This window comes from Propithecus coquereli, unplaced genomic scaffold (assembly GCF_000956105.1).
Source record: "Propithecus coquereli isolate 6110/MARCELLA unplaced genomic scaffold, Pcoq_1.0 Scaffold10, whole genome shotgun sequence".
Lineage (NCBI taxonomy): Eukaryota > Metazoa > Chordata > Mammalia > Primates > Indriidae > Propithecus > Propithecus coquereli.
In genome coordinates this window covers 6053239-6066569 of record NW_012133858.1, presented here as the reverse complement: position 1 = coordinate 6066569, position 13331 = coordinate 6053239, and the positions used below count along the sequence as shown (strand labels likewise).

The 13331-nt window shown below is 53.2% G+C and overlaps 1 protein-coding gene across 1 annotated transcript in view; it reads left to right on the top strand.

The window, feature by feature from the left end:
• Positions 1-13331, top strand: part of ITGB5 (integrin, beta 5) — a 111417-nt gene that overhangs the window by 88099 nt on the left and 9987 nt on the right. The gene's annotated exons all lie outside the window — the stretch shown is intronic.

Sequence of the window (13331 nt, the reverse complement as noted above, 5' to 3'; positions counted from 1 at the left end):
CAGAACCTGGACTAAAGCTCCTGTGATTCTCAATTACAGAGTCAAAGCAGAACCTTGCACTACCTTTTCCAAGTAAATAGCTCATTTCTACCTAAATTTACTTATTTTGATTTTCCAAGTCTTACCCAGTAAGTGCTCTTTATCTCTGTCAAAGTTTCAGGAAACTGTAAGTCCCTGTTTTCCTAAGTGAGTTTCTCTGGGTTACGTAAGGATGTGTCAGCACGGCAGACCAGGCCTGAAGGACACATGTGGACCGAGGGACTGGCCAAGGTGCCCATCATTTTATAGCTGTTTCTGATGAAAGACGCAGAGAGTTGTTCCTCTTAGTATTCAGTGGGTATCTGGCTGTTGTTACCACTTTCCTCAAATAAACCTTTGCTAGCCTATTCTAATTTATGAAATGCTCTTGACATGAATGACCTCATTTACTTGTTATTACTGTAGGAGACTGATGTGCTGTTACTGATCCTACCCATTGTGGAGAGGCTTGGCCTAAAACCTTGTCGCAAAAAATCTACCTCCCCTTACCCTAGGAGGCTGCTCTTCTCTGGGCAGCTGCTTCCCTGCCATCTCATGGCTTGGCCGGGCTTCTGGCAGCCAAGCTTCAGTGTGGCTTACACATGTGACATTCCAAACCACCTCTGGCCACTGAGAATGCTGCTCTAGTCTCTGAACAGTGGCCAACTTGGGGTGGAATATGGCAACTGTTAACCAACCACAGCAACATGACGGTTTTCCAGTTTGAAAATAGTAGCCTTCTCATCCTGTTGCAACAAACAAGAGGGTGGCAAATTCACACTTTCCAGATGTGGTTGGCATTTCCCCAGAAGTGCCTACAGGCAGATTGGGCAGGGTAAGCCAAACACGAGGGGTTGACCTGCAGCACCTCTATTTCTCTTGGCTGCAGCCTTCTGTTTTTCTTCCTGAGTCAGCGTTCTCGGGGTCCTAGAAGAGGACTGTGGGTAATTTCACCCAGCTGTTTTCAGACTTCTTTGACACTGGGAAGGTGAGTTCATTAAAGAACAGGGAAATTTTCCATTTTCCCTCCATTGCCTTAATCTCCTTGTGACTGATAGAGTTGGGCCAGAGACCCAGTCCCTTCCCTGCTGCCCTCTATTGAAGTGCAGTGGTAGTTAGAGGGACTTGACAGCCGGGCATCAGCATTGAGAAATCAGGTGCTAAGACCAGGGAGACAAAGGTGTCCTGTTGGAGGGCTCTAGCGCCTTTGACAGCGGAGTCTTAGCTTTCTAGCTGGCGCTGTTGTCTCAGAAAGTAATGTTGACTTTTGGCTTAAAGCAGCATCACCTTATTATTTCTGTAGTGGTTGTATTTTGCTGCTCAGAAACAGTGTGCCCCCATGGTCCAGCAGATGAAGGGTGAGGGGTGTGTCAGGACATTGCCTGTTGAGAAACACCCTCAGTTGACCGTTAGAGCTGGTTTGTTGACAGTAAGCCAAGGACAGAGGAGCAGCTGGCCTGGAGACTAAGGGCGCATCATTGTTTGCATTTCTAAAGAGCCTCTTGCTGGAGAAATCTGAACAACGTGCAGGAGCAGTAGAAGATGCCAAGGCTGTGATTTCTGTGTGACTGTGACCATGTCCTGCCAAATGAAAGACAATTCTTAATCCTCTTTTTCTCATGTTATCCTGAAGCCTCCAGGTTTCTTGGACATTTGCTAAGAATTTGAAATGTCTCAAGAGTCACATTGACGTTCCATAGACATCAATAATACTTCTGTTCTTTTCTAATTTCCAGTGTTGGGTGCCTTCCCTCAGGGCTTGAGGTTTGTCCTGATGGTGTTCACAATCACCGCCAACCAATAGCATGTTCTGAGCATCTTCTGTGTGCCTGACACCATGCTAGGCACTGGGCGAGCAAAAACAAACACCGCCTTCCTATATGGGTTTGTAGGCTAATGAGATGAGGCAAACCAGTAAACAGTATATTAGTGTGACGGTGGTTTTATATTCTCACTCTCCCTCTTACCTAAGTCTTCTGTTTGGCTTTCGAACGTGCTCAGGTATTTAATCTTTTTTCCCCCACGACAAAGACCACACCATTTATTTACAAAGGCCGGTGTGGGCCGGGGAGGCAGGGAGGGAAAGCCACACAGACATTCTCTCTGGACTGCTTGGGACCCTTCCCCACGTGGAGCAAAACCTGCTCCTCTTGCCCCTTATTCTCAGCCACGGGGTCCTCCCAGCTGCTGGGCCAAGTAGCAGAGGGAAGGTGACATAAGCCTCCTCTGTGCTCCAAGAGAGCAGTGTCCAACACCAGATCAAAGGCATCATTGCCGCCCTCTCCTCTCCTGCCTCAAACATAACATCCAGGCCTGGGGTAGGGGATAGTGAAGACCTGAGGGCAGGGTCTCTGGAGGGAAGACCCCTGCTCTTCCCCCACAAGGGCGCAGTTCACAGCCCTGACTCCTTCAGAAGGACTCCCACACTGCTTGTGGGTTACACAGCATCCGGAGGCCCCGGAGATGTAGGTATTCCTGCTCCAGACTGGCCCTTTTGCCCACTTGTCCCTGGTGGGAGAGAGCTCCAAAGAGAAACCCACAGAGAACCCGCTGCCCACCCAGCTCACGTGTGTGCACACGAGTGCACACCTCCCCACTGCTGAGACATCCTACCCCCCTTCATGTCTTTTGAGTGGGGCTGAAACTTCTGGTGCCTGGGGACACAGGCAGGGCCTGGGTCCATGGAAACGTGCACGTGGGTATAAACACATGAGTTTGAGGAAATGGGGCCAGCGTGAGCCTTGCGGGTCATATTGCTTAGCTTCATTGAACTCCTTCCTTCAATTTCCATTGACATCTCTCGGTCTCCTCTGCGAGGCCTGGGCCCAGACCCTCTTGCCTAAAAGAGCTACCAGTGCTTCCACTCCCAAGCTGTGAATTCCAGCTTCCGAGCCTTTAACTCCAGCCGTCTTCCCCTTCCTTTCATCCAGATGATCTCATTCCCTCCTCCTCCACACCGATCTCCATTGGGCTGCTGCAGGGCTTGCCAGTTCCTGTGCAGAGGGCTGTGTCCCATCTCCCCCTTCAGGTGGGGGAACAGGTATCTTCCTCGTTGCCCTGGGAGTCCCAGCAGAGCCCATGAAAAAGTGCTGGGTGAAGTGACCAGATAGGGGCTGAGGAAGGAGGCCACCTGCCCCTCCCTGATTCTTCAGTGTGTGAAATTCTAGCATTGGTTGGGTTGGGGGAGAGGGGGAAGAAAAAGAAGGAAGAGAGTTACTGAAAGTAAACATACGACAAGCAAAACCCTAGAGTGGTACAGATGGAAGACTCTGTTGCAGTAGACCAGGGAGCTGCTTCCTCCTTTGACTCTGCACTGCCACTGAGAAGTCTGAAGATTGCAAAAGGTGGTATTGGGTCTGGGCAACATAGCGAGACCCCATCTCTTAAAAGGTAAAAAAAAAAAAAAATAGCCAGGCATGGTGGTGCACACTGCTAAGGCTTGAGTTCAGGAGTTCGAGGCTGCAGTGGGCTGTGATCATGCCACTGCACTCCAGCCTGGGCAGCAGAGCGAGACCCCGCCTCTTAAAGGTGTGATGTGGGGCAGGAGGACCAGGAGAGAATATTCCGTTAGAGATGTAGCAGTAAAACCAAAATTCTCCACTAAAGCTAGGGGCTGGGTTCTGTGCCTCCAAAGTCTCCCTGCTGTTTGTATATGACAGGGGATAAGACAGAAGAGAAGAAAGGATAATAAACAGAAAAGAAAACCTTCCTGTCACCACTCACCACGCTCACTGCCAGCTCCTCTTTGCTCCCTATTCACAGCCATGTTTCTCAAACCAGTGTCTACACTCAATCTTCCTTTGTCACCTCCCACTCAGCCCTTGACTCAGTCCAGTTTGGATTCAGCCCTGTGACTCCACCAAAACAAGCCTTCCTAGGTCCCCAGTGGCCTTGTCTTGATAAACCTAAAGGACGTCAGCCCTCGTGTACTTGACCGGGCAGCCGTAGCTGGCTCTGGTGGCCATGCCCTCCTTGAGATGCTCTCTTCCCACTGTCTCAGCTTTGTGTCTCCTCTGCAAGGCCCATCTCTGGCCACCCACCCCGTGCTGGGCTTGTTCGAGGCCCGCTCCCTGCCATCTTCTCGCCCCACACCCTCTCCCTGGGGAGCCTCGGCCAGGCCCAGACCTTCCGCAGCTCAGGCTTGCTCCTGAGCTCCCTGCGGCCACGTGTCTTCTTGACATCTCCACCTGGGTATCTTAGAAGCATCGCAATCTCAGTGTGTCTCACACTGAACTCCTGCTCTTCCTCCCAGCCATGCTTCTCTCCTGATTTTCCTCACCTGCACCTTTCGTCCAGTCTTGCGAGCCAGAAACCCAGGAACCGCCCATCCTACCTTCTCAACTCGTGCTTCCCATCTGCCCGCAAGTCCTGTCCATCAACCTTACAGCTCTTTGAAATTCGTCTTTTCTGCATCTCTGCTGCCACCATTCTGGTCTGTCTGCTCTCCACACTGCAGCCAGTCAAAGCGGTTGCTTCAAAACAAAAATCTGCTCGTATTCAGCACCTTTTGCAAGCTGTGAGTGGTTTGAAATGGCCAGCGCCTGCCATGGCTGGAGAGATGGGCAGGTGAAGAGAGTGACAGGTAGGCCGGGGTGTCGGGCATTGTGCACCAAGTATTAATAAGGAAGCTGTTTCAGGTGATGAGGAGTTACTGAAGGGTTTTAAGCAAAACAGTAGCATTGCATGGTTTACATCTTAGAAAAATGATCGAGGACGCCACGTAGAAACTGACTTGGAGGAAGGGGCAGGCCACAGGAAGGGACGTGGGCCAGAAGAATGCTGCAGTGCCCAGGCAGGCTCGGCTTCGTCAAGTGATAATTTATTGTCAGGCCGATTGAGGCCCAAAGGATAAACTCAAGTTCCTCAACCCAGCCCTCAGACCCCCTCCCCCACAGTCCTCCCACCCACACGTACAAGCCCACGCCCGGTCCAGTGCCAGTACTGCCAGTACTTCCCTCCACGCTGCCTGTTCTCTCTTCATCCTCACAAATCCACCTTGGAACTCAAGCTTTGTACCCCAAAAGCCCCCTCTCCTCTACCATTCTAAAACCTATAGCTTAACCTGGGGCCGTTCCAGCTCCCCTGCCCTGAACAGTGACACAGTGGAGGAGGCGCGGAGCTCGTCTGGCCCACCGCCCTGACTTCACAGATGAGAAGATGGGGCCACAATGATTTAACAACCATGATGAACAGAGCCCATCTGTGATGGGGCCGCTGCTCGCTTTCTACTACGCCACACCCTGCAGCCCCTCAAGCACTTATCCTGGGTGTGGTTATGTGTTGTTTTATTTTGTTCATTTTTTTTAATCTCATAATATGACTGAGTTGTATTATACTAGAGAGGCAAGTACCCTGCGGTGGTTGGGAGTATGGGCTCCAACAAACGTGTTTCACATCCCAGCCCTGCCACCTGCCTACTGTGTGACTTTGGATAACTTACTTGGCTTCTCTGTGTCTCATTTTCCATATCTGCGAATATTAGGATAGTTGTACCCACGGCACAGGGTCACTGGGAAGACCAATGAAAAAACCTGTGTGAAGTGCTTAGAACAATGCCTGGCCTATTGTAAGAATTCTGTAAAGTTTTACTACTAAGAGATTTTAATGGCTTGATGTCTCCGTGGAATTCAAGTTTCTTGAAGGCACTAAACATTACAGTAAACCATACATTTCTTTGTGCACATTTACAAAGAATGTCCCCAATGCTCTAAGACAGACAAGGCACGGTTCCTTTTTTATTGGTGGGGAAATCGAACCACTGCCCAGAGCCAGCAGGTAGGCAGGTGAGATGGGACAGCAGCACCAGCTCAGGGAACAGCCAAGCAGTTGCAAGGAGTTTCAAGTGGAGTGACAAGGAGAGGATGGAGGTGAGCAGGGGAGGCTGCCCGCTAGAGCCGAGTTCCAGGGTTGGATTTAAGCGAGGGAGCGCTGTGCTTGCCTTGTCCGGGAGCAGCCCTTGCTTGGCAAGTTCCCCATCAGTAACTCACCCTGGGTGTGGTAATGCTCTGTTTACAGGCCCAGGAAACCCGTGGTGAAAAGAGCAAAACTTTTCAAAAGCAACTTCTCTCTTGCCCTGGGAGGTTTATTTAGTTGCCGGAGCCGAGCTGAGCTCCCTTGTGAGGGAGCTGGGAGCATGCGCTGTGCATGTCAGAAGTCTCTGCTCTTCACTCTCCCTGGAGCCAAGGCCAGTGCATGGGGGAAAGGTAGAATAGTGGGACGAGCACATTCCCACAGAGACCAGCTTGGAGACACCCTGGAAACACCAGGCAGCACAGGCCGAGCCGGGACACGTGAGCACGCGGGGAGGGTCTGTTACGTAACTCCACTCTGCTGGTCAGCAGCGGACCAGGAATAGCACCTCTTAGAAGGGATTTCCGCTTCCTGCTCAGAGCTGTATCCCCTGCATCTGTGTTTGGCCACAGATAGCCCAGCCCATGTCTGGCCTGGTGCTCCAGAGAGGGCTGCGCACCGGCCTGGCATGTGAGCACCAAGGATGTCTGTGTAGCCACACCCGCCCTCCCGCCATGCGTCCCGCCGGCCCAGGGCAGGGCTGCTGGTCTCCTCCCCGTGCCCCTGGGCAGCAGCATCGCAGGGCCCCTGAGTCACACCAGCTCCAGTGGTTCAAAGCACATGAAGCTGCGGAGTCGGTTTCCTGCCCTCCTTGTGGCAGTCGCTGGAGAGCTCCAGAAGCCGGGCCCAGGGTCTCAGACATGTCTGGAACACACGTAAGACCTGACTTCGGGGGGCAGGGAAATCACCCCAAATGGGAAAAGGCCTTCCAACTCTTCCATCTCTTTTAACCACTTCCTGTTTACATGCTGCCTGTGCTGTCTGAGAAGAGCTGAGAGAAAGGAGGAGCGTGGAGGCTGCAGTGGGAGAGGGCAGGGGGCCCTGGGCGCCGAGAAGGCAGGGGGATACCGTGGTGAGAGAGGCGGGAGGCCGAGAGGGAGAAGGAGGAAGTGCGTGTGGACACGTGTGAGAGGGACACTGACGGTGGGGCAGAGGGAGCTGGCCTGAGGGGGGAGAGGGGAGCGCCCTTCCTGTCTCAGGAACTGGGCCCAGGCCTCCCGCCTCGCCCTCTGCAAGCCAGGACGACTCCCAGAGGGGATGGATGGAAGCTGCGCTGAGAGAAGCCAGGGAAGCCACAGTGCATTCCAGAGTGAGATGGAAACTATTTCTGAACCAGCTGTGGAGAGAGGATTTGTACCCCGAGGGTGTGATGGCTGCCTGGCTGTGACCCCGTGCTCCCGAGCAATGAGGGTGGGGAGAAGAGAACCCCTTCTCATTCTTGCGCCGTCCCAAGCTGGCTCCTTCAGTCCTCCAGCCCCATTACCCTCCAGCTAGTCCGCTGGGGTCCCCCATGGCCACCTTGGGCCTCTGCAGCCCCGGAGTGGAGCTCGGGGTGAGGTGGAGTGGTGGCTTCATTCCTGGGCCGGAGCTGAGGGCCACATGTGCCCCACCTCAGAGGTCAAGCTGAGGGCCAGGTTTGCCTCCCTCTTCATTGACTCAAAGTTGTGTCCCTGCTGTCCTCCGGCACACCGCAGGGGGCTCCACCTTTGGGGCCTGGGAGGGCCTTTGTGGTGTCAGCCGCCCCTCCAAGGCTCTGGGGCTGGGCAGGCAACTCCATCAGGCACTGGGTGTTCTGCACGCGGCCATGGATCCTTAGTCCTGGGTGTCCTCGCTTCAGGCTGGGTGTGGATTAGGTCACCTTGTGGGAGCTTTCAGCCCTGGCAGGCTTTGATCCAAGCTGACGAGAAGAGCTCGCCCATCTTCCAAGAAGATCTCCAACCTTCCTCTCCCGCTCTGTCCTCCCACTGTGACATCAACAATGATGATGAAGAGAGCTAGCATTTATTGAGTGCTTGCTATATGCCAAACTCTTCTAAGTGCTTTCTACAGGTTAAGTGACTTGACTCACACAACAACCCTGTGAGGGAGGCATTTTTATTAGCCCCATTTGAAAACAGGGAAACCAAGATGCAAAGGGGTTAAGCACCAGTTACTGCTGGTAAGTAGATGCAGGAGGCCAACCCAGAACCCACATGTTAACCACTGCACTCGACATCCCGTTTTCCAAATGGTTCCTTGTGTCCCAGCGCTGCTCGCCACCCATGTGCATGGCGGACAGGCTCCTCTTCATCCTCAGCCCTGTGCGGAAATCCCCACCCTCCCCCTGCAGCTGGCGGCCCTAAGAGTGGGTGGGGGAGACTGGAGGGCCCTCCCGCCCGTCAGCAGCTCCTCAGCGATGCCTTCAGCCCTTTGCCTTCCACCCCGACTCCCTGCCCTCATGCGAGGTTGTGCCATCCCTCAACTTGTCCTGTCACTCGCTGCCTTCTCAGTCACCCCCTGCACCCCTCAAAGACATCAGTGCCTGTCTCACGCTCCCGCCCTCTGCCCCGAGTCCTGCTGTCCCGGTGCCCTGCCTTTCCCTGCGGCTGAGCTGTCCCACACGTTGGTCTCCGAGTCCTTGAGTGCTCGCTCCAGTGGCATTCGCAGCAGTTCCAGTGCCCGTGTCCTGGGTGCCCGTGTGCCAGAGGAGGCGTTAGGGGCTGTACTTGCAATCGCGCTGGTATTTCTGACAGCGTTCCTGCAAGGGAGCCATTAACCTCATCGACAGAAGAGGAAATGGGTCACCAGAGAGGTTTAAGGACCCGCCCAAGGTGGCACAGGGAATGGCGGGGGGAGGATTCCAACCGAGTCCCAGCCCACACCCCCCAGTCGCCTTTTCACACAGCTCGTCACCTCCTACCTGAACTCCTCCACTGCTGGATCTTAGAACTTCGTCCTCTCCCTCTGCCACACCTCACCCTCAGCGTGTCCCCTCCGTCCCCACTACATCCGACAGAGCTTCAGGGTTGGCCATTCCCCTCATCCCTCCGTTTCTCCCGAAAACTTCCTCCCAACTCTTTCTTTTTTGTCAAAAGAATACTCAGATGTATCCCATCCACAAACCCCCTCCTCTGCCTTATCTGTCCCTGCACAACCAGGTAACGCGTGGAGTTGCCTACGCTGCCTGCCACCACTTCCTCACCCGCCTGCAGGCTGGATTCTGTCCTCCCCAGCCTGCGGCCAAACTAGTAGCCGCTGTCGGATCTGCCGTCCTTGGCCTTTGCAGAGCCTTGATGCTGGGCCATCCTCTCACCGGTTCCTTTGGCTTCCGGGCCACGGGTTCCCCCCCTCCCCTCCCCGCAGCTCCTTCCCAGCCGGCCGCCCTCTGAATAGCCTGCGTGCGACTTTATAAGAGGCAGCAAGGGCCACGTCCTGGCCCACAGCCCACACAAGCGCTGTTCTGCCGATGGAAAACTGCTGAATTCTGGAGAGCTGAGATTCTGCATAAATAGGCACATTTACAACTTCCTGTCCATTTAGCTATCAATCACTATAACAAAGGTCCTAATAATAACTTGCACGTGTAGCAGTTCACAGCTTGCATGGGGCTTTCGCGTGCCTTCCATATCCCTGCCTATGTGTAATGAAAACATTTTTATGTCTGCACAATATTAAACAGCCATCATTAACTTCGACTCACTCTGCCAAGGCAGCATTATAAATTAGCTTTTTTGTGATGAGTCCTCGCTTAGGTCCTCTGCGCAGTGTCAGCTAGGACGGCGTTCCCGTTCCCCGCGACTAGTGATTGATAGGTTATTGATCCTTGGGACACGGCCAAATGACCCTGGCCATTTTAATGACACGTGCTCATGCTAGAGCACTAGGAGAGGCCAGGCCTGCTGAGAGGATGTGGGAAACCTCTGAGCATGCAGGCAGAGGGAAAGGCAGGTTAAGGTCCAACTGCAGGAACGGAAACATTTGGATTAGGGTAAAATGTGACCAGACCCGTGTAGTTTTTGACATTCTGTGAGGGTCACACTTTCTGCAGGAGACTTGGACGCTTTAAACCAAGACGGCCAGCTCCTGCCACTTGGTGGAAGCTACTTGGAGGACTGTGTTGAGGCTCTGAGGCCAAGGCCCTCAGGACTAGACTACTTTGTCCGCCACGAGGGTGGAGGAGGATGTGGTGGCATGTGCCACACCTTTGTTGCTTTAAGCCGTCTGAAAGGCAGTAAACTACCCGATATAAACTAAACCGGGATTATTATGAGAGTCCCTAAGGACAAAATTTCTGGTGGTTTCAGCAATTTCTTAGTTTGGCTTGCTAGGACTTTGCTTTGGAGTCATCAAATAGCGGAGGCCAAAAGGCCGCATGGATGAGGGTTTTCAGATGTCCCACGGCCCCTCAGCTGCTCCCACTTGCTCACCCCCCACTGACGTGACCCGGGCTGATGGTGCCCTGTCCCCTCCACAGGCTCTCTGCACACAGCTGCTTTCTTGTCGTGTCCTGGCTGTGCTCAAGGGTTGTAGGAAGCTTTCAGGAATGGCTTGTTGTCTAGTGAATCGCCAGCTCCCACTTTCTCTTGCCCTTGACTCCTAACTCCTATCTTCGTGAACCCTAGCATCTGGGTTTACTTGCCACCCAACTGTCATGGTGGAAAATACAGGGTAACACGTGCCTCTGCCTGGTGTGCTGTCCCCGTGTAGATGGCACAGGAAGCAAGGTCTCCCCTCAGCGCATGCGCGCGCACACACACACACACACACACACACACACACACACACACTCTTCACCCCAAGCCCAAACTCTTCAACAAAATATTATACTACCTTCTTTCCAAACCTGTGGCACTTGGAATACTGCATCAGATTATATTTGGATAATTTCATATTGAAGCCAACAATTAGAGTAGGAAAGAAAACAACATTCACCGTCTCAAGCAAAATGAGCCCTCCGGCCTGGCCTGCTGTCTTTGGTGCTTGTGAATACAGCACTCAGCACACTTTTTACTTTTTATATTTTTGCTTTATGGGATGGTGATGTACAAGCCATTGGATAATGCCAGAGCCGTATTAAAATCTACCCTAGAAGTGCACTGATGTCTGAAACTCACTTTGAAATGCATTTTTAAGAAACGTGAATCGATGGATGGATGTTATAAAGCCACATGTGACATGCTAATGGTAGAGTCTGGGTGGTCGCTACCAGGATATGCACTGCACTGTTCTTTCAACTTTGCTGCAAGTTTAGAAATTTTCTTGATAAAATGTTGGGGGATGGGGAAACTACCCCCTGACAGTGAACCATTTTAATTTAAACCAGGCTCTTGACCAGTGTGGTCCCTAAGGCGGGAGAATGAGGGATTTATGTGGATTGGATCCATTTCAACTGTGAAGACTTTCCTCTGGGTAGTTCCTGCTGCCAAGGCTCCAAGCTGGTGCTGGTCACAGACTGGTGGGGGCAGGGCAGTCCTCTCCTGCCCTAGGGTGAGCTTGGGTTACCCATTCCCTGCCCCCACTGTGGAGCCCTCAAAGAGGGGGGTGCTGCCACCCTTCCTGTGGTTTCTAAGCAGTTAAGACTGCATTGTGCAGCCACCTCCTTGCCTGGGGCTGGCTTTCCTCACCTCTCCTGGAGGGCTTGCCATATGCCTCAGGGCTGCCTGTGACAGCCAGGCACTCTCCGTAGGACAACATTTGCTGTGAGTGAGCGGCGAGGCTGTCTGGGCACAGGAGGGTTGGGAGGCTCGGTTGTCCAGATGGCCTCCCTGCCGCCTGCAGGTTCTAGGCACTAGAGAGCAGACAGAGCCGGGGCAGGAAGTTAGGTGGCAGGTGAAGAGGATCTTGGGAGTTAGGTTCTGACCCATATTGTAGGTCACACTCATTGGTGGTCCCAGGGAAGGTGCTGGGATCCAACTACCAGGGTCACTGACTCAGGTGTGGAAGTAAAGCACGAGGACCCCTCCCCCAGTGCAACTTCCCGCCCCCCGCCCCCTGCCCTACCTCCCCAGGTCTGCACTGGCTTAGGGTAGGTGCTCAGTGAGGGCAAGCTCTTGGCTATATTAACATCAACCTTTGCAAAATGGCCTTAGGAAGGAAAATATGCTGTAAAGATAGTACGAAGTAGATTTTTAAAAACTACGTGCCGTTTGTAGAACTGCATTCCACCTCTGACAGTGCAGAAAATCAAGAATCCACTGTCTGGCACTTGTCCACAAGGCTGAGTCCAAAGAACGAGGACAAGTGGTTGAAGAGAAGGAAAGAGATGTTTATTACTTTGCCGGCAAAGGAGGAAAAAGGAGGACTATCAAATCCAATTTTCCTCCCCACAAGCAAAAATACAGAGGTTTTAAGGGGAGGGCTCTCAGGTTCAGGGTACTGTTGTCAACTACACTCGATGGTTCTGATCCTTTCATGTCCAGAATCTGTTGGGTCTGCAGATTGCAGACCTGTCTGCAGCTGCTGGGATCTCCCAGGACTGCCGGTTTTAGTGAGAGGCAGAAAACACAATTTTTTTTCTCTGTTTCAAGCCATCCTCTCTGTTACAGTCCCATTGGAAGATAGTACTATCCGGGCTTTTCACAGTCCAACGTTCTCACACTCAGACGCGCTCTGCCTCACACACACTCACACTCCAACACACCCCTCACACACGTGCACGTTCTCCTGCCCTTGGCACCTGCAGAGCCTGGGGGCCATGCCCGGCCCCTCCCCACTTGCTGGCGGTGGCAGGGCCCCCTGTGAGGGAGAAACGGTGTGTCCCTCAGCCGTTCTCACTTAGGCAGGGTGTGCTCCTAGGGGATGGTGGCCATGGATCCTGGAGTCAGACCCCCAGGTGGGAGTCCTGCCTCTGCCACTAGCTGTGTGACCTTCAACCGCTGCTCCACCTTTCTGTGTCTCACTTTGCTCACTCGTAAATCGAGGATGACAACACCTACCTCCTAGGGTTGCTGTAGGAATTCACTCGAACCAGTGCCTGGCACGCATGTGGAAAGCACTAGTAAGTGTGACTGCTGCTCGTGGGTGTGCTCACATCCGCTCCTGAGTCCTCCCTTTCTGGGCTGTGGGTCCCGAGGCCAGAGCAAGAATTCAGCACCTCACGAGGACTGAGGGAGAACAAATGTGTTAGTTTTCTGTTGTGGCTGCAACAAATTACCACAAATGTAGTGACTTGAGGCAACATAGATTTTTTCTCTTACAGCTCTCGAGGTCAGAGGCCTGACACCATTTCCACTAGGCTAAAGTTGAGGCGTCGGCAGGTTCGCCCTTCCCCGAGGCTCTAGGGGAGGGTGGTTTCCTTGCCTTTTCCAGCGCCAGAGCCGCATTCCTTGCATTCGTGGCTCTTGGCCTCTTCCTCCATCTTCAGAGCCAGCAGCAGGGCATCTTGCCTCTGTTGTCCCATGGCTTCTTCCTCTGTAGTCAGTCTCCGTCTCCCACTCGTAGGAACCCGTGTGATTCCATCCAGGGCCCACCTGACAACCCAGGAG